Genomic DNA, 21,293 nt, shown 5'->3' with positions numbered 1-21,293 from the left:
AAAATGCAGACTGCTATAATTGGGTCCATCTTTCATAAACCCTTTCTTTCTCTATTCTTATGTTGTGGTTCCAAACAGGCTGAAGCATTTTCTTACGGAAGTGGAGAGCAGGAAGTAGTCCTTGGAAGGAGAACTCAAGGCTCAGAAAAAAAAAAATGAACAGTTTTTTATTCAAAACACATGATACTACCTAGGGCTCCTTAGCTCTAGGCTTAAATCACCTTCACCTAGACTACTGCCTCTTAGCTAAGAAAATGGACAGAGAATGATGTGTTTGAGTCTTGACATTTAGGGAGGACTTGTATCAGGAAAAGGACATTTCACAGGGAGGAAAAAAAAGTGCATATACATAAGCGGCAGGATTTTTTTCTTTCCTGTATGGGATATAGCAAGCTGTGAGCCTAGCAACACGATTAGGTGTTTCATATATGAAATTAGTAGAGAATAAGGGGTGAATACATTTTTTCCTTGAATGATGGGGTAAGGCATTTGTAATTTTACTTATCAAGTTTTCAGAGCGCAGAAAAAAGCAAATAAATCATGGGTTATAAACTAAAGTAAATTGGAAAGAGGACAGTGGATTTATTGTCAGAGGAAGTGTGTTCTAACTCCAGCAATGAGTAGCTGTGTGTCCTTGGGCATGATGTTTAAGCTTTCAGTTTCCTCTAGTGAGCAATAGTGACAATGTTTATTAATGAGTTGTTTTGAAGATTAAAGGAAATGATATAAAAATAGCTTTGAATAGTCACAAGTAACTTTCTTTCCTATGCTGTATATATTATATATGTATGCAAGATGTTCAATTATTTTATCCCTAGGGGATGAATCTATTATTTTGTCTCTCTTTCATCCTCTCCTTACCCTTGAGATGGATGTTCTTTTTCAAGCATGGTGAGGATCCCACCTTCCTGGGTCTGTCCTTCTGGTGAATCCTCCGTCTACACTTTTGAGTCACAATCTTGTCTCTTTTCCTCCTACCCCGTGCCTTGTCTTAGCTAGCTTATGCAGGGGGAGGGATGAGCTTTGCAAGCATGCTTCCAAGATTCCACTTAGGTCTGTTGTCATTGTTGTTGTTGCATCCTTGTTTCTTATTGGTATGGGGCAGGAAAGAAAAATAGTCCTTATAAGAGGGGACACAAGCACAAAGAAAAGAATGTGATTAATATTACCAAATAGCACCTTGTTGATTGCAGATCTCGCATTCTGCACAATGTTCAGTTTGAAGTAACAAGTCAGTAAACTACGGAAAGCAGTTGAAGATATCAGGCTCCAAATCAGATTAATGATAAAGAAGATTGAGGATTTGGGGCCATCAGAACTGTGGTGATAGCAGAAATCACAAAGCATTTGTAGTTTGTAAAGAAGCCCACCAAAAATTTGCCAAAGACTTGAGGCCAAGAACTGATTCATGTATCTCAGAAATGGTAAGAAATAAGCAAAAGGTGCAGGTTATTATGATTTAATTTAAGTGTTTCAAGAAGGAGATATTGTCATCATATCATACTCTTCTTACTCCCTTGGGTCCCTTGGGTGCCAATAATTTGCACATTTAGGAAGGCAATAAGAATTGTTAATAAAAGGAAATGATTTAAAATGTAATTTTAAACTTGATTAGCATTTCTCTTAAATTATTTTTTATTTGAAGACACTTTTGCATAAAGATATCAAAATGCATGTGTTTTATCCATGTGTTTGCACAATTACTTACCAAGGATATGGGAGGAGTGTGGAGATGGTATCACCTTAAATGGTTCTCTGCTTATGTAAGGGAAGCAAACAGAATTAGAGTTGTCAATGTGTCATTTAGAACCAGTGTTAGTTTCCTAGGCTGCTGTAAAAAATTGGGTGGCGTAAAACAAAATAAATATACTCTGTCATAGTTCTGAAGCCCTGAAGTCTTAAAGAAAGGTGTCTGCAGGGCTATATTCCCTCTGAAAGCTCTAGGGAAAAATCCTTCCCTCCCTCTTCCTAGCTTCTAGTAGTTGTTGGCAATCCTCAGTGTTCCTTGGCTTGTCACTTACTCCAAAATCTGACTCTATTGTCATATAGCTTTCCTCCCGCTGTGTGTTTTCACATGGTCTTATGGAACACCATTTATTGAAATTAGGGCCCACTTTCATCCATCCATCCACAAAACTAATTTTGTCCACAAATACCCTATATTTTCCAATAAGGTCACATTCTGAAGTTCCCAGCAATATTAATATTTTGGGATACTATTTAACAAATTACAGAGCCTTTTATCTGCCCTATGCACATAGAATAGAGACTGTGTAATATACGGAGCTGGCCATGTTGAGACAAATCTGAAAAATCCACCTAATGCTTCTTTCCACTGAAGCTGTAGTTCCCACAAATATACTTGGCCATTGAGTCTCACACTAAACTGCAGCCTTGTTTGTGTATCTGAGAAGTTTGTGTTCTGAAAACTAGAAATATACCTTTTTTTTTCAGAGTAGAATGTTTTTCTGGTTGCATATCAGCAGGACATATAGTGATTACAGACAGAATTCTGAAATGTGTATGCCCTTTAGATGCCCTTAGAAGATGTGTGTGATAATGAATCTCAGTGGCAGTTATACCACAGCCTTGTACTATACTATAACTGCTGTTTATGAGATCCTGCCAAGTTATTATTCTATACATATCAGAACAAATCAGACATAACATAAATCAAGTTCTGTTCTTTTATGTGCAATAAACTTGAATTTAAATAACAGATGGCTTCAAATAGTTTCCTAAGATCAGAGCTAAAGAATAATTAGAAGGAATAATCTGGTTAATACTGACAAGGTTTTTAAAATGTAAATGAACTGTTTTTCATTGAGTAGGAATTCATTTGAAAAATCTGCCAACAGATGAGATACTACATCTTGGAAAGCTTTAGGAGATCATAAATTTGTAGAGTTACAGTTTAAACATAATAATGATGATTTTGCATGGACCCCAAATTTTTTTCATAGCTCACCGATTAGGGGGAAAAATGATGATTAACATTGCCTTTTCATTCGTTAGTAAGAAGAAAAGTAAGTAGGCTCTTTCTGACACTCAATTTCCTCTTGTAAAGTAGGGAAAATAGTGCCTATGGTGTACAGAGATAAGTTACCTTACAGAGATAACATTATACAGACAAATGTAGAAATTACAGAGAACTAGACATGTGCAAAATAACTGAGTGATTGATGAGAATACAAGAGTAGAGGAAACTGTAGAAAATTATAAGAAATGGCAAAAGGTTTTCTATACCATCAGCCCTGTTCTTTGGTAAGCACCAGTTATGTAATTCAAATTCTGCATATTTTCTCAGAGATATTCTATTGGGATGTCAAACTCAACATATATGACATGCATCTTCTTTTCTTCTTCCTCTGCCTATCATGCCTTTTGTTTCTCCATTGCTTTTCTGGCAGCACCAATTCACCCAAGCTTGAAATCATAGGAGATCTTGAAAGCTTCCATCCTTGCTTCTTAAATATAATCTCCAATTGCAATTTTTCCCCACTATGTCTTCCTAATTTTCCCACCTATTCCCTTTCTATTTATCCCCACTTCAGATCCCATAGTTAGGTCTATTACCTATATTCAGGAAATTGTTTCTGCTTCTTTATACAATTAACAGACCAGATAAAGTCTCTTAAGGTATGGTTGTAACCTTGTCATGCTACTATTCAAATATATTCAATTTGCATATTATGTTGCTGAGTTGTTTTGCTTTGTAAGCTGCTAGTAAGTGCCTTTCCATATCCTACGTCTAAACTGAATCATTCCACCTGTCATTCTATGAATTAAAACCATGTGTTACTTCTTCTAAATTTATTCGCACAATTTTCTCTGAAACAATTTCCTTCTCATTCTTATTACAGTTACTCAGCAGAATTTCAGTGAACAAATAGGCATTTCTGCAATTGGATAACACTGAGCTATCATAGTGTCATTTGACCAAAGTCAACCACTTACATGCATGTGACCCTATAGTAGACAGCGATCATGCTTTATCTGTCTAGCAGCAAAGCACTTGCCTATTTAAGAGCAATCCCATTGTGGGTCCTGGTAGGAATCAAGGACTTACTTCCTGCTATGGTAGCTCAAGAAGCTAAAAACATAAGCTCGGTGGTGTTTACCCCCATGAAACTTATTTAGGTTCCCATGTTTCTATAGATTCCTATAGAACCTACAGGAGCTAACTCTACTCTGAATTCTATAGTTTTGTATCTTTCCAATACAATCCTTTTTTGTTTACTTGTCAGATTCGTTTGTGTTTCATCAAATATAACTGATTAAGTGATGAAGAAAAAGAATCTGAGTGGCAGAATCGGAGAAGGGTGTTAGTAGATGTGGTATTTGATCTGGGCCACGAAGGATTAACGTGTGCTTGGAGGAATATATATATTTATATATATAACATTATTAATTACACATTAGTATAATCCTTTGGGTAGTAAGAATTATTGAATTATTACTATATGCTATGACTTTCATTTTGCTTTTGTTTATTATTTTTGTTTTGTTTTTTTTTTTGAGGCAGAGTCTCACTCTGTCACCTAGGCTGGAGTGCAGTGGCGCAATCCCAGCTCACTGCAACCTTTGGTTCCCAAGTTCAAGCCATTCTCCTGCCTCAGCCTCCTGAGTAGCAGGGACTACAAGAACATTGCCAGTATGCCTGGCTAGACATCATTTTTACTAAGATTCCTGATTTTCTTTAGGATAGCAATGCACTATGCACTCAGCAATGTATTTTAAAAAAAATGGTTTTCCAGGTTCCCATGTCACAATGTATAACCAGTGGGACTTAAGTAAGTCTCTTGAGTGGGGTACCCTTCTGGATAAAAATACAAAGTCTTTTTTTCTTTTGAGAAGGAGTCTCGCTCGGTCACCCAGGCTGGAATGCAGTGGTGCGATCTTGGCTCACTGCAAACTGCGCCTCCCGGGTTCACGCCATTCTCCTGCCTCAGCCTCCCGAGTTAAAAATACAAAGTCTTACAAAGGGAGGGATTTTGGTTCATTCTCCCTTGTTTCTTTTTCAAACTCAGAAGCAGTGCTTAGCGATAAAGGAGCTATCTTGAAGCCAAGGACAAAAGCTACATATCCAGAATGGTGGAGCAGAAAGTGGAAGGAGCATGGGTCATTAGCGATACCATAGAGCCGGTCTTCAGCAGCCCGCCTCTGACTTCCTATGATATAAGAAAAACAAGACACTTACACGGGTGGAAGAAATTGATTTAGGTATTTTGTTACATGTAGCCAAATGCAATCCTAATGCTAACAAACTGATCTTAAATAACTTGCTTAAATTAATATTCCGCTTTACAATAGGAAAGTCCAGATTTGAAGCCAGGTATTTTGCCTGTGAGGTCCATGTTTATAACCAATAATAAATCAGTTTATTCAAAATGAGGTACATTAATTATTTTTTTCAAAATTCTCAGCCATTCTAGCATAGCCAGTTGAAGCCTCTTAGAAGGCATTTTTTTTCCTCCAAGTAATAAAAAAAAAAGTTTGTACTTTAAAAATTTTATGTGGGAATACTAAAATTCTATCAGGTTCTGAGAATTTTCAATACCAAGTATAACTATAAAATAATGAATCTTTTAAACCACCTGATAAAATTCAAAAATCCAAAGGAGCATGTCTGTTCAAAGCTTGCACCCAAGGAGACTCCATTCTTTTTTCTGCAATGCTTCTTTCCATTTCTCAAACCCCTTGAGCAGCCCTGCTTGAGAAGTGACTGTAGAATCAGCCTATCGGCCTCAGAAGAAATTGGTTTCATGGCATCATTTTAAAGTGAAAATAAAATGACTATCTGCCTTATTTGCAGATTTGATTCCACATTGCTTTGAGGGGTTTAAAAATCAAATTATCGATAACATAATGAAGATTTATTACAGTTTGACATAATAAAAATCACAATATATCTGGCCTCATCTTCTCCGCTTCCCAGCATGTACCTAAACACCTTTTGCTCCAGCCACACCCTTCTCCCTATCCTTGCCACTCTCCATATCCTTGCCCCTTTCCCTATCCTTGCCCCTCTCCCTTCACTGTCTTCTTTTACGACCCCACCTGCCATGCTCTTTCCTCTCCTCAAATGTCTTTCCTCCATTCCATCCATACCATCTTGGTGAATCTCATTCAATCTGCTTGGTGAAACCTTTCTAGTTTCTTCCTCACCCCTATTTAGATCCTGTGTCCTATGTTCTCCCAGTACCTTCTACATATATATTTGGATGTGCTGTTAAAGTTACTTATGTGTGTTTTGCATCTCCTCCTGTCTTATAAGCTCCCATAGAGCATCGTAAAGTCAAGTAGGATGGAAGGTGAAAGGAGCTTGAAAATTTTTCCCGTCCATCCCTTCACATTACAGATGAAGAAACTGAGACTTGAAGAGGTTAAACAACTTGCTCAGGTTTTCACAGACGGCAGGAGTGAGGGCTCAATTTTTGGTTCCTCCAATTTCAGTACTACTGCCACTATATCATATTTTGCATTCCACACAGAACCAAGCACAGAGGTATATTCAGAGGACATAGTCATGTATTGTTGGTTAAATTTGATATTTAAGAATCAAATTGGCAACTGGGAAAATTAAAATGTCTAACAGTACTGAGTTTTGGGGAGTTGTGCACAAATGGGAGCTTTATACCTTGATGAATAGAATAAAAATGGGTGTAGTTTGGAGAAAATGCAGTAGTAATTAGTAAAAATGAAGGTGTTCATTTCTCAGTATCTGGAAATTTCATTCCTAGGTAATGAAACTCTAGGTAAAGGTAACTCTAGGGAACCCCTCAGTAAGTACACAGAGAAGATAGATACAAGAATGTTTACAGCTAAAGTGTTTGTGGTAGCAAAATTCTAGATATCATCTAAATATATATCAATAGGAAATAGGATAAATAATTGTGGTTTATTAAAAATTTAATGTTATACAAGGTGAATATTGACTTAGAACTCACGTATCAATGTAAATAAATTCACCAAACATGATATTGAGTGAATCCAGCAAACTGATAAATAATACATACAGTTTGATACCATTTTGATACCATTTATATAAATATTTAAACTAGGAAAGCAATATCATATATTACATAGGGTAACATACACATGCAAAAAAATATATGTGTGAGGACAGTCATGCTCAAGTGCAGAAATTACTGGAGATAAGGACAGAGGAAGTTGAGAGGGTACTAATAGACCCCAGAGCATCGGTAATCAATTATTTTAAAGCTTTGTGATTGGTACATGCATGCTTGTTGTATTATTCTTTATATTTCTTTCTACAAGCTAAACATTTCATAATAAGGTTTGAAAATTAATTTTAGAAACTGGCTATACCACTAGTTTGGAGGGCAGTTCCAAAGGGAAATATCCAAGTATACTCTGAGTGATATCAGAATAAAGAAATGTAAATCCAGTGAGGTGACTATTTTGGAGGTAACAGTAGTTACTTGGATGTATACTTTTTAAATGTTTATTAAAACAATCCACCTATTTTCTTGTACTAATGTTTGTTTTATGCCCAATTAACTCTGAACAAAATAACTGCCTTAGCAAAATATGGACAGATAAATACAGTGATATGCAAGAATTTTAAGAGCAAAACAGGCACGTCTAAGGTGGCAACTGGTAAATCCTGGATTCTGCATGCAATAGACAATATTCAAATGCTTTCGGTATCATATTTTTTTGTGACTAGTGCTGGCTATGCCCAGAAAATTTCAGGGGCAAGGGAGATAATCCATTGATTGTGCTTTCTGGATTTCTTTATAAAATTTTAGTTACTAAGAGCATTGTAAGTTTTTTAAGGTAAAAGAGAGTTCATAGAACATCTAGTTGCTGCCATTGGTTCACAAGTTAAGATGCCTAGATGCTATGAGGTCCAGTTACCTTCCAAAGTCACAAGGGGATTTAGGGGAAAAAGGGCAGAGTCAAGAACTGATGTGCCTTTCTTTTTTCCTACTTAATTGTGTGAGCTGACCACTCAGTAGTTACTGGTGAGTTGGAATTAGAACTCTACCCACTTTCAACAAGTTGCACTGGGGTCTTTCAGGGGCGGATCTTTCCTATAAAATGGAAAAGGAGAGCTCCTGGGAATATACTGAAGAGAAATGAAAACACAGGTGTAGAAAAAGACTTGTATACAAATGTTTATACTAGCATGATTTGTCGAAGTCAAAAACTAGAAACAACTCCAAAATCTGTCAACTGGTGATTGATCAAAACAATGTATTATATTGACAGAATGGAACATGATTTAGCAATAGAAGCAAACTGAGACATGCTACCACAGAGTTGGACTTTCACATTATGTGATCTGAAAGAAATCACACACAAAAGATCACATACTGTGTAATACAATTTATATAAAATATCCAGAAGAGGCAAATCTACAGAGACAAAATGTAGACTAGTGTTTGCCTGGGGCGGGGGTGTGAACGGCTGTTACTGTAAGGAAGCATGAGGAATCTTTTTGAGGCAATGAAAATATTCTGATGTTAGATTTTGGTGATGGTTATATGGCCCTGTAAATTTCCTAAAAGTCGTTCAGTTGTACACTTAAGTGGGTGAATTTTATGATGTGCAAATTATACCTCAAAAAAAGCTATTTTAAAAAATGGTGAGGGGATAGCTTGTTCCTAAAAGACCTCAAGGTTATTTAACTCCATTCACTCTGCCAGGTACCTTGCTATCCCTTCCATAATACTTATATTCTCAACACCCAGAGTATCATAAACTTATGCCCCTCAGAACACATCATTCTGAAGCCAAAGTTAACATTATTTTTTGGGAGATCTTAGTACATAGTGGGCATTTTAATAATTTCACCCTTTTATTCCCCCCATGACCCTATCAGATAGACGTTATTATTAACTCTATTTTAATAATGAGAAAAAGGAATAATTTATTCAGTGTCATACAGCTGGCACAGAGTGGAGGAGAGACTTGAACCCTTGATTTCTGAGCTTTAACTCTCAACCACCATGCCACTGCCTGCCAATTAGGTGTTCTATGAATGCTTGTTGGATTTAAAAAAAAAAAGATGAGTTTTTGTAGCTAGTTTCTTAAACTGGCTTTGCAACAGACAGTAGGCACTTGGATGAAGAACTCTTTGTTTCACAATTTAGCACACTTAGGAAAATAACATGCTTATTACTTCCTGTAATTTATTACTAAAGTGCTATGATAGAGTAGTGGTATAAAAATTTCCGAAGTTTTTGCACCGAGTTATTAAAGAACAGCAGAAGATTGCCTTTTGGCCACTGGCCATGAGCCTTATCAACAGAAGCATCCATTCTTTCCTTTTAACACATCTTTAATTTATTATGGCAGGTTTATGTAGTAGATTTTTATTGATTTTTTTTGGTTGTTTTCAAAGACAGAATGCCAGTATGTATTGCCATGGACTTTTTTTTTCTTTTTAATTTAACTGGTGGAAAAAAGTTTAATGGTTAAATGTCAGCAAGAGGTAAAAACTATATTTAAATTAAATGATGGCTTTGGGAGCATAGAACGAAAAAATACAAAAGACTGGGATTAGATTCAGGAACTTACATTAAAATCCAAAAGTTGTACTAACACTTTGAGAAACTTGCTTTTCACATTAATTAAATGAGAATGATACAACGTACCTTACAGTGCTATTGTGAATATTAAAGGTCTATGAATTTATAGATATATCTGTGTGCAGAAAGTATTTGTTCAATTAAGGCCTACTGATTTTTTTTTTTAATTTTAGGGTATTTTATTTTATTGCATTTGCTTGTCAACACACATGTTTTTAGATGCTTTACTCCATACTGGTCCCTGGGGGTAAAAAGACTTACGAGGGAGGCAGAGTACTTGCCTAAAAAAAAATTTATACTCTAGGAGGGAAAACAAGTAAGACATGAATAAAGACAAGTATTATTAAAGCAAAATCACCAATTCTGTTGAGAATTAAGAAGCAAGCAAATTACCAAAAATGGAAAAATTACATGTTTCTGTGGGATTGAAGGGACATCTATTTCAAGAGCATGACCAGATAATATGAACAGAGGTCCAAATGCTAAGAAAGAACCAACAATGAAAGGACTGCAGGGAAACAGCATTTCAGGAAGAAAGAACAGCTTGTCCAAAGGCTCTGAGGTGGTAAAGACCTTGGTGTGTTACAGGAGTTCAAAGAAAATAATTGAAGCTGAAACATTGTAAGAACAATTAGAGAGGCAGGTAATACTTGATAAACCATAAAAAGAATTTGAAATTTTATTCTAAATAAAATTGGAAGTCACTGGATGGTTTTGAGGAATAGTATGATATAGTACACATTTTAAGAAATGCTTTGAATTGGAAACAGCAGGATCAGAAACAAGGAGGACAGATAGGAAGTTGTTTCAGTACTAAACACAGAAAGAAATGGGACTCTCCACTGATGTAATACATTACAGGAAATGGAGAGAAGGGTTTAATCTATTTGGGATGAAGACAGCAAGGCTTGTTAAGGATTGGATGAGAGTGGAGATAGAAAAAGTGGAATCAAGACCAAGTCAGGGTTGCTGTGCCTGTGTTTCTGACTTGAGATGTTGGACAGTGCCATTTACAGAGACGGGGATTGAAGGGAGGTTTGAAGGTAGAATTGACAGTTCTCTTTTGAACAGGTAATGTTTACAATATCTCTGAGTTATTCCATGGGACATAACTGGTCCCATGTCTTATCCATTGAGATGGATAAGATACTTGGAATGCTGTTGGAGGTGTAAATCTGGAGTCATCACCATAAAAATGGTACTGGGCATAGGCAAATTGCTGGGGATGTTTCATTCTTCTAACAATAAAAAAAATCAGAATCCTTGGATTAATTTCCATATAATATACCATATTAATTAGCTTATAGTATCTATCTGGTCCCAACAGAGGGGTTAATATAAAGTTCCAATGGGCTTCTGAATAGGTTATATTCTAGAGGATGGGGCAATCAAATTTGCTGCTTCTGATTCCATTTTATGTAAATAAACTTGCATGGATTAACACTAGCTTTTAAAATGTTATAGGTCCTTGGAATCACTTGTTTTGGGATTATGAATAATGCTATTAAACTGCTGGATGTTGACTTTCTACTAAATTTTGTACACGTAGATGCTCTTATTATCATGTATACAACTGACTAAGGACCTACTGTGTGCCATGCATTGTTACAAGTACTGGGGAAGAGATCATGTTTCTTCCCATAAAGTGAGTCTAATTGGGAGGAAACAGACATGTGAATTTATAATTACTGTGAAATATGAAACATCCCATATTCTAGGATGACAGCAAAGACAAGAAACTGATAAACGTCTAAAGGTTAGAAGACATTTCACGGAAAACCTAGTATTTAAGTTGAATCATGATAGATGAGCAGAAATTTCTAGAAAAACAAGGTAGAAAAGAATGTTCCATAAAAAGGACATCTGTAAGGCAGAGAAAGTGAAATATCATAAAATATTTCTTGTGGCTATATTGATTATTTAATTCAGCACTTAGTATAAGACCTGACACATATCAAACACTTAATAAATATCTGTTGAATGAATGAGCAAATTAGTGAATAAATGAGCCAAACAATTTTTCTTACTCAAGACAATTTACTGGGCCCCAGCTTCTGGGCAAAGGAAGTAGATGACTTCTTGTGCATAGATTTCATGTTGTCAAAATGAGATACAAAATATATACTTGCATATGAAATTCCTAGAGACAATATCAACAGGTACATGATAATGTAGTAAAAGTATATGTGTTTGTGTGTTTGCAAAGATTGAGAGAGAGGGAGAGAACAAGGGAAGAAAGAGGAAGGGAAGAAAGACACAAAATAAATTTTAAAAAGCATCTAGAGGGAAATTTCATAAAAGCATTAAATGAAATTGCTCTGAAGTGACATGTAGTATAAGCTGCTCAACAGAAACTATGAACTATTAAGATCAGGAAGGGGAAACTGTATCTGCATATTAGTTTTAGCCCACAGAGCAAAAAAAATAGTCAAAGTTGAGAATAGAAAGTCAAAACGAAAGACTCAATTAACTAAGGAAGAAGAGGACACAGTGTCTTACACATGAACAAGGACAACTATTAGGGACTGGGAAACAGTCAATAGAAGAGTAGGACACAGGAACAAATTAGGAGTTAATCCCATTTAATTTCAGTCCTGATCCAGGTTGGGCTTTAAAGGGGCAGGTTTTAGCTTTCTGCACCAATGAGTCGGTATCTTTAAGGTACCATCGATTCCTGCCACAAGTGATGGGCAAAGCACAAGGAAGAGAAGCTTTATTTCAAAAAGCAACAAAACAAATAGCAAAAAGAAACAACTGAGGCTGGAGTTGGAAAATTCTGCTAAAATTCATTTGCAAGAGGTAATCATTCACTTGAGGTAAGAGTAAGCAAGTTCAATGGCAACACTTCTTATGTTTGAAGACGAAGCTAAAGCTCCTTATTCTTTAAGGACATCACTTTTTTGTTGAAAACCATTCACACGGAATGCTCTATAGGGCTTCAATTAAATTCAAATAGGATTAAATGCAAAATTATTTATTATTTTCTCATTGACAGAATTAATACATAAAGCTTTTCTGTACCTTGTAAACTGGCAAAATGAATGTCATCACTCATTTATCCAGTTTGTTTTTGTATGAAAGTGGATGGTGCAACGTTTAATTCCTGGAATTCATATAATCAGAATTCTGTAACTATAAATGTTATTATCTATAGCTCTTATAACTTTGATTCCACTGTGTTCTTTACAGTCAGTGCTTCAAAGGAATATTTCACAACAGTAGTTCTGATGGTCTAAACTTATTCGGGTTAACATGTTTTTGTATCATATACATGCTGATCAATTTATGCTATAATTGACAACTTCTTTAATTGTACGTTTGTAAGAAATGATTCTCACTCCTTAGCGTTGTACTAATCAAATATTTCATGATGCCTCTGCTTCAATTATGATTACTTTTGAAAAAGTAGACTTGCTTTTGAACACTACTGTACATTTAAATTATCTATTAGATGATTTATTTAATGTTAATAGCAGTCCTCATATAATTAGATATACTAGACTAAAGAGGAAGGTATGCTTTTGCTTATGAAGTCTGAATACATTGCTTTTTAATGAATTATCCTACAGTAATGAACGGGAAACCTGTTAATATGTTAGTTGCCATGTTAAGATTCTACTTAAGGAGGCCTTGAGCTCATCTCAATTTATACTGACAAGCTGGTAGACCTGAAAAAATGTAAAATTGACATTTTTAGGTTGTTTTTATATCATCTTCCCCATTGAATAACAGTAATTAGGCTAACAATGCTTATCATAATTATCCCAGTCTGTCACCCTCTTCGATAATCTTTCTACCTGCATGGTACTATATGTAATATCCCCTCTTCTTGGAGTGCTCTTTCTTTTTGGCCTGGGAAACTCTCATTCTTCAAGACCTAATGTGAGTCTCGCCTCCTTTGGGAAGCCTTCCTTGATAAACCTTCAGACCCACTGTCAGCAGAATTAAGGCTTTCCTTATCTGAATTCCATAGCACCATACACCTTTCTCTGTACTGCTGCTGATGTTTTGGAACTGTGTGTTTGAAAGTTTTCCTCCCCCTCTAGATGGTGGAGTTCTTGAAAGAAATAACCTCATTGTATTATTTCTTATATACTGATACCTAACACAAGTTCTGATGTGTAGTAAGTATTCCATAAATATTAGTGGAGTAAAATCTATTGAAAAGAAAATCTCAAGTAGGTATTTAGAACTTGATTATTTTTATATTTTCATGCATTCATATCCTGCCTGCCAGTACAGTCATAAGTTCAATAAGTATGGAAACTGTGTATGTTTTTCTATATCCTCTTGGAAGTATATAAAACAGTATTTTTTAATATTGTAGATAATTAAATGTTGTATATTAGTTGTCAGTATTATTTATCAGTCAGCATACAATCGTAGAAGGCATAAAGTCATTATTATGTGCATTGTTTTACACAGACTTAGCACTTATTGAAATTATTCAGATGTTAGGTTTATTTTTTGCTTTTGCAAGACTGAGGAAGCCTAGTATATACTTGTGATAACTTAAATACCAAAGAAGGCAAAGATACTTTGCTCTCAAGAGATGCAGTTTTTTCATTTCTTAACATGCACTGGGCTAGAGCCCACTGCCCTGAATGGAGAGTCATGGCCCAGCAGCATTTACCACAGGGTAACTGAAGTAGCCTGGGGCCTTGAGTGAACATCTGGGGTAGCAAGGTGGTACTCACCATCGGCCTGGGGCCTAGGGAAGAGACTCCTCTGTTTGTGGAAAGGACAGAGAAGAGTAGGAAGGGCTTTGTTTTGTGGCTTGAATGCCAGCTCAGTCACAGTAGAATAGAGCACCAGGTAGATTCCTGAAGTTTCTGACTTCAGGCCCTGGCTCCTGGATGTCATCTCTGGACCTGTCTGGGACCAGTGGAACTTGCCGCCCTGAAGGGAAGGAAATAAGCCTGGCTGGATTTGCCACAGGCTGATGGTGGCGCCCTAAAGAAATGAGTGAACACAGGCAGGTAGCCAGGCAGCAGTTACTGTGGGCCTTGGGCAAAGTAAATAAGGCACCAGTGCTGTACTGTCTTTGGGTCTGACTCAGTACAGTCTAACTGGTGGTAGCCACAGAGGTGCTTGTGTCACTCCACCCCCAGCTCCAGGCAGCTCAGCACACAAAGAGTGACTCTGTTTGTTTCAGAGAAAGTTGAGGGAAGAGAAGAAGAGCCTCTGCCTGGTAATCCAGAGAATTCTTCCAGAAATTATCTGAGACCACCAAGGCAGTATCTCCATGAATCTGCAACAGCCATAGCATTACTGGACTTGGAATGCCCTCTAATGCAGATGTGGCTGCAGTGACCAAAAACTTAGATCACAACACCAAGGTCTCTTTGAATACCTTGAAATCCTTTCCCTGAAGGACAGGTACAAACAAGCCAACCACAAAGACTACAATAAATACCTAACTGTTGAATGCCCAGACAGCAATGAATACCCATAAGAATCAAGACCATCAAAGAAAACATGACCTCACTAAACGAACTAAATAAGGCACCAGTTACCAATCCTGGAAAGAGAGTTATGTGTCTTTTCAGATGACAATTTCAAAATAGCTGTCTTGAGGAAACACAAGTTAATTCAAGATAACCCAGAGAAGGAATTCAGAAATCTATTAGATAAATTTAACAAATATATTGAAATAACTAACTAGAATCAAGCAGAAATTCTTGAGTTGAAAAATGCAATTGACATACCAAAGAATGCATCAGACTTTCTTAACAGCAGAATCAATCAAGCAGAAGAAAGAATTATTGAGCTTGAAGACAGACTATTTTAAAATATTCAGTCATAGGACAAAAAAATCAGAAAGAATTAAAAAAGAACAAAGGATGCCTACGTGATCTGGAAAATAGCCTCAAAAGGGCAAATCTGAGTTATTGGCCTTAAAGAGGAGATAGAGAGAGAGAGCTACGGGTAGAAATTTGATTCAAATGGATAATAACAGAGAACTTCCCAAACTAGAAAAAGATATTATTCAAGTACAAGAAGCTTATAGAACATCAAGCAGAATTACCTCAAATAACACTACTTCAAAACATTTAATAAACTCCCAAAGGTGAAGTATAAAGGAAGGATCCTAAAAGCAGCAAGAAAACATAAACAAATAACATACAATAGGTCTCCAATATGTATGGCATCAGACTTCTCAGTGGAAATCTTACAAGACAGGAGAGATTGGCATGACATGTTTAAAGTGCTGAAGGAAATTTATCCTAGAATAGCAAATCTGGTGAAAATACATTTCAATCATGAAGGAAAAATAGAGACCTTCCCAGAAAAACAAAAGCTGAGGAATGTTATCAACACCACATATGTCCTATAAGAAAGGCTAAAGGGAGTTCTTCAATCTGAAAGAAAAGTATGTTAATGAGAAAATATCATATGAAGTTACAAAGTCACTGGTAATAGTAAGCACACAGAAAAACATATTAAGAACACAGAATATTATATCACTGTAATCGTCGTGTGTAAACTACTCGTATATTGAGTAAAAGCACTAAAGGATAAGTCTATCAAATAATATAACTGCAGCAACTTTTTAAGACACAATACAATAATAAGATATAAACAGAAACAACAAAAAGTTTAAAAAGAGGAGGAATTAAAATGCATAACTTTTATTTTCTCTTTGCTTGTTTGTTTGCTTATGCAATCAGTGTTAACAACAGTTTAAAATAATAGGTTATAAGGTATTATTTGCAAGTCTCATGGTAACCTCAAATCAAAGAACTTACAACAGAAACACAAAAAATTAAAAGCAAGAAATTAAAACATACCACCAGAGAAAAACACCTTCACTAAAAGGAAGACAGAAAGGAAGGAAAAAAGGAAGAGAAAACCAAAAAAACAACCAGAAAACACATAACAAAATGGCAGGGGTAAGTCTCTACTTATCAATGATAACATTGAATGTAAATGGATTAAATTATCCAATCAAAAGACAGAGTAGACGACTGAATTAAAAAAATAAACAAAAAAACAAGACCCAATGATCTGTTGTCTACAAGATACACATTTCACCTGTAAAGATACACACTTCACCTGTAAAGATACATATAGACTGAAAAAAAAGGTACGAAAAAAGATGTTTTATGCAAATGGAAACCAAAAAACAGCAGGATTGGCTACAGTTAGACAAAATAGATTTCAAGACAAAAACTATAAAAAGAACAAAGAAGAGATGAAGAGATCAATTCAGCAAGGGGGTATAACAAATATGTGTGCGTATGTGTATATATATATATATATATCCAACTCTAGAGCACCCAGATGTATAAAGCAACTGTTATTAGAGCTAAAATGGCAGATATACCCCAATACAATAATGTAATAGCTGGAGACTTCAACACTCACTTTTAACATTGAACTGATCATCTAGACAGAAAATCAACAAAGAAACATCAAACTTAATCTGCCACAGACTAAATAAACCTTGGATATTTACAGAACATTATCTCTACCAGCTGCAGAATACACATTCTTCTTCTAAGCACATGGATTCTCAAGGATAGACAATATGTTAGGCCACAAACACGTCTGTAAAAATTCAAAACAATTGAAATTATATCAAGTATCATCTTTGACCACAATAGAATAAAACTAAAAATCAGTAACAAGAGGAATTTTGAAAACTATACAAACACATAGAAATTAAACAACAGGCTTCTGAATGACAAGTGTGTCAATAAAGAAATTAAGAAGGAAATTTAAGAAATTTCTTGAAACAAATGATAGTGAAAACACAACATGTATAAACCTGTGAGATATAGCAAAGGGAGTCTTAAGAGGAAAATTTATGGCCGTAAGTGCTCACATCAAGAAAGTAGAAAAATTTCAAATAAACAATCCAGCAAAGCATCTTAAAGAGCTAGAAGAGCAAGAGCAAACCAAACCCAAAGTTAGTAGAAGTAATAAAGATCAGAGCAGAAATAAATGAAATGAAAACAAGGAAAACAGTACAAAAGATCAATGAAACATAAAGTTTGTATCTTGAAAAGATAAATAAAATTGACAGAACTTTAGACAGACTAATGAAGCAAAAAAGAGAGAAAACCAAATAAATAAAATCAGAGATGAAAAATAAGTCATTATAACTGATGATTCAGAAATTCAAAGGATGACTAGAGGCTACTATGAGCAACTATATACCAATAAATTGGAAAACCTAAAATAAGTAGGTAAGTTCACAGACACATACATCCTACTAGATTGAACCACAAAGAAGCCCAAAACCTGAGCAGGCCAATTACAAGTACCAAGATCAAAGATGTAATAAAAAATATCCAAGAAAAAAACCCAGGACCCACTGGCTTCGCTGCTGAACTCTATCAAACATTTAAAGAAGAATTAACACCAGTCCTACTCAAACTATTCTGAAAAATTAGGAGGAGGGAATACTTCCAAACTCATATTATGTGAGTTGCAGGATACAAAGTCAATATAAAAATCCATAGTATTTCTATATGTCAACAGTGAGCAATCTGAAAAAGAAATCCAGAAAATAATCCCATTTATAATAGTTGCAAATAAAATCAAATACCTAGGAATTAACCAAGGAAGTGAAAGATCTCTACAATGAAAACCATAAAACACTGATGCAAGAAATTGAAAAGAACATAAAAAATGGAAATATATTCCATGTTCATAGATTGAAAAAACAATATTATTAAAATGTCCATACTACCTAAAGCAATCCATGGATTTGATGCAATTCCTATCAAAATAACCAATGGCAATCTTCACAGACATAGAAAAAACTATCCTAAAATTTATGTGGAACCACAAAAGACCCAGAAAAGCCAAAGCAATCCTGAGTAAAAGAAAAAAAAAAAAAAAAAACTGGAGGAATCACATTACCTGACTTTAAATTATGTTTCAGAGCTACAGTAATAAAAACGGTAAGGCACTGGCATAAAAACAGACAGATAGAGCAATGGAACAGAATAAACAACCCAGAAACAAATTCTTACATCTACACTCAACTCATTTTTTGACAAAGGGGCCAAGAACATACATTGATGAAAGGAGAGCCTTTTCCATAAATGGTGCTGGGAAAACTGGATATCCATATGCAGAAGAATGGAACTAGACCTCTATCTTACACCATATACAACAATCAAATAAAAATGGATTAAATACTTAAATCTGAGACTTCAAACTTTGAAACTACTAACAGAAAATGTTGAGAAAATTCCCCAGGACATTAGAATAGGCAAAGATTTCTTGTGGAATATACCACAAACACAGGCAACCAAAGCAAAAATGGACAAAAGGGATCATATCAAATTAAAATGTTTCTCCACAGCAAAGAAAACAGTCAACCAGGTGAAGAAACTTCCTACAGAATGGGGAAAAGTAAGTACAAACTCTGCATCAGACGAAGGATTAATAACCAGAATATATAAGGAACTCAAAACAACTCCATAGGAAAAAAATCTGATAATACACCTTAAAAGTGGGCAAAAGATTTGAGTAGATATTTCTCAAAAGAAAAGGTATAGTTGCCAAACAGATATATGAAAAGTGCTCAACATCACTGGTCATTAGAGAAATGCAAATCAAAACTACAATGAGATATTGTCTCACCCCAGTTAAAATGGTTTTTATCTAAAAGACATTCAATAACAAATGCTGGCAAGGATATGGAGAAAAGGGAACACTAGTACACTATCGGTAGGAACGTAAATTAGTACAACCCCTATGGAGAACAGTTTGATGATTCCTCAAAAAAACTAAAACTCATTTGATCCATAAATTCCACTGCTAGGAAAGGAAGTTATAATAGTATATCAAAGAGTTATCTGCACTCCCATCTTTTTCGCAGCACTATTCACAATATCCAAGATACGGAAGCTACTTATGTGTCTATCAAAAACAAATGGATAAAGGAAATGTAGTACATTAACACAATGGAGTACTACTCAGCCATAAAAATGATTGAGATCCTCTCATTTGCAACAACATGGATGACACTGGAGGTAATTATGTTAAGTGAAATAAGCCAGGCACAGAAAGACAAACTTCGCATGTTCACACTTAATTGTGGGAGTTAAAAATTAAAACAATTTAACTCATGAAGATACAGAGTAGAATAATGGTTACAAGAGTCCAAGAAGGGTATTGGGGCTGGGAGAATGGGGATGGTTAATAGATACAATAATATCATTCTATAAAGTGAATAAGGTCTAGTACTTGGTAGCACAACAGGGTGGCTACAGTCAACACTAATTTGTACATTTGAAATGACTAAGAGCATAATTGAATTGTATGTAACACAAAGAAAGGATAAAAGCTTGAGATTAGAGATATCTCATTTGATTATTACACGCCACATGCCTGCATACATATCTCATGTATTCCATATATATATACTTACAAAAGAGATGCCATTTCTCAGTGTGGCCATAATTGACTCATACATATTTCAACATTTGATGAAAATTTGGCAACACTTCATCAATTCATCACCAGAAGTCATTAGGGATTCTTTTTAGATTTCAGTTATACCATCAATTCCCTTTAATTCAATTCTGCACAATTATCAATTATGCAAATATTAATTGAACATTTACTAAATGTTATGCCTTGGGCAAATTGCTGTTAGATATAATGGAAATATTTTGAGGACAAGGACAAGCAGTCTAGAATTCTATTTCTGGTTATTTCTCTTATCTTTTAAGTGATTTAGAATGTATTACTTAACTTCTTTGACACCAGATTTTTAATCTTGTGACAGGGATATGAATCTGAATCACATAGATGGTTATTTAACAAAAACAGGAGTGGTATAGTGTTTGGCATTTAGTTGCTTCTCAACAAACATTAAACTTCGGATTCACTTAAATGAAGTGTCCCTTTTCACCATGTCACCATTTATACAATAGAAGAACAAAGCAGGAAGGACTCCTTTAGAAGGCCGGTGCCAGCTACAAACAATGGGACTCTAGGTTGTTTTCCAGATGTCCTTATTTTAACAGCATTATTATGTGTTGTATTTTTAGGGGAGAATGTGTGCCAGGATGGTATTATAATTCAGTTTCAATTACAGTAACTGTTATGTGTTATAGGCTAGCCAAAAGTTGGCAGGTAGCCTGTGCACAAGCCCTGGATTTAATAGGAGTAATGGCTTTGCAAGCCCACTTCAGCTCCTCATTACTGTCTCCTTCTGATTTAGTTGTGGCCTCCTCCCCTGAGGTTGGGTGTTGATACCATCTCCTCAGCTGGCTCAGGTTTCTGGAAAGATGTTCATTCTGCCTTAGAACTGCCAGAAATCTATTTCTTATATTTTCTGTTAAGTACAGTGGGACAAAACATAGTCCCTCATTTCCTTCCTTCCTTCCTTCCTTCTGTCCCTCCCTCCCTCCTTCCTTCCTCCTTTCTTCTTTCCCTTTCTCTTTTTCTCCTTCCCTCCTTTTCTTCCTCCCTCCCTCCTTTCCTTCCTTTCTTCCTTCCTCCCCTGCCTCTGTCCCTCCCTCCCTCCTTCCTTCCTTTTTTCCTTCTCTTCCTTCCCTTCCTCCATTTCTCTTTCCCTCCTTTTCTCTCCCCCTCCCTCCCTCCTTCCAACCTTTCTTCCTTCCTTCCTTCCCTCTGTCCCTTCCTCCCTACTTCCTTTCTTCCTTCCTTGCTTTTTCCTTACTCCTTCCTTCCTTCCCTTCCTTCCCTTCTTCTTTTTCTCCTTCCCTCCTTTTCTCCCTCCCTCCTTCCTTCCTTCCTCTCTCC

The 21,293-nt window shown here is 35.7% G+C and overlaps 1 protein-coding gene and 1 long non-coding RNA gene across 5 annotated transcripts in view; one reads left to right on the top strand and one right to left on the bottom strand.

Moving 5' to 3' along the window:
- The window catches only part of KCNIP4 (potassium voltage-gated channel interacting protein 4), a 1,217,373-nt gene that overhangs the window by 609,808 nt on the left and 586,272 nt on the right, over window positions 1-21,293 (top strand). The gene's annotated exons all lie outside the window — the stretch shown is intronic.
- Window positions 1-21,293, bottom strand: part of LOC129533267 (uncharacterized) — a 40,890-nt gene that overhangs the window by 2,279 nt on the left and 17,318 nt on the right. Inside the window, exon 3 of the long non-coding RNA XR_008679375.2 lies at window positions 862-1,120. This is a non-coding gene — a long non-coding RNA (uncharacterized lncRNA). The remainder of the gene's footprint in view (window positions 1-861; window positions 1,121-21,293) is intronic.

The sequence above is a fragment of the Gorilla gorilla genome, chromosome 3 (genome assembly GCF_029281585.2).
Source record: "Gorilla gorilla gorilla isolate KB3781 chromosome 3, NHGRI_mGorGor1-v2.1_pri, whole genome shotgun sequence".
In the NCBI taxonomy this organism is placed as follows: domain Eukaryota; kingdom Metazoa; phylum Chordata; class Mammalia; order Primates; family Hominidae; genus Gorilla; species Gorilla gorilla.
Note: the sequence above shows the minus strand (reverse complement) of the source record. Positions and strands in the feature narration are given on the sequence as shown.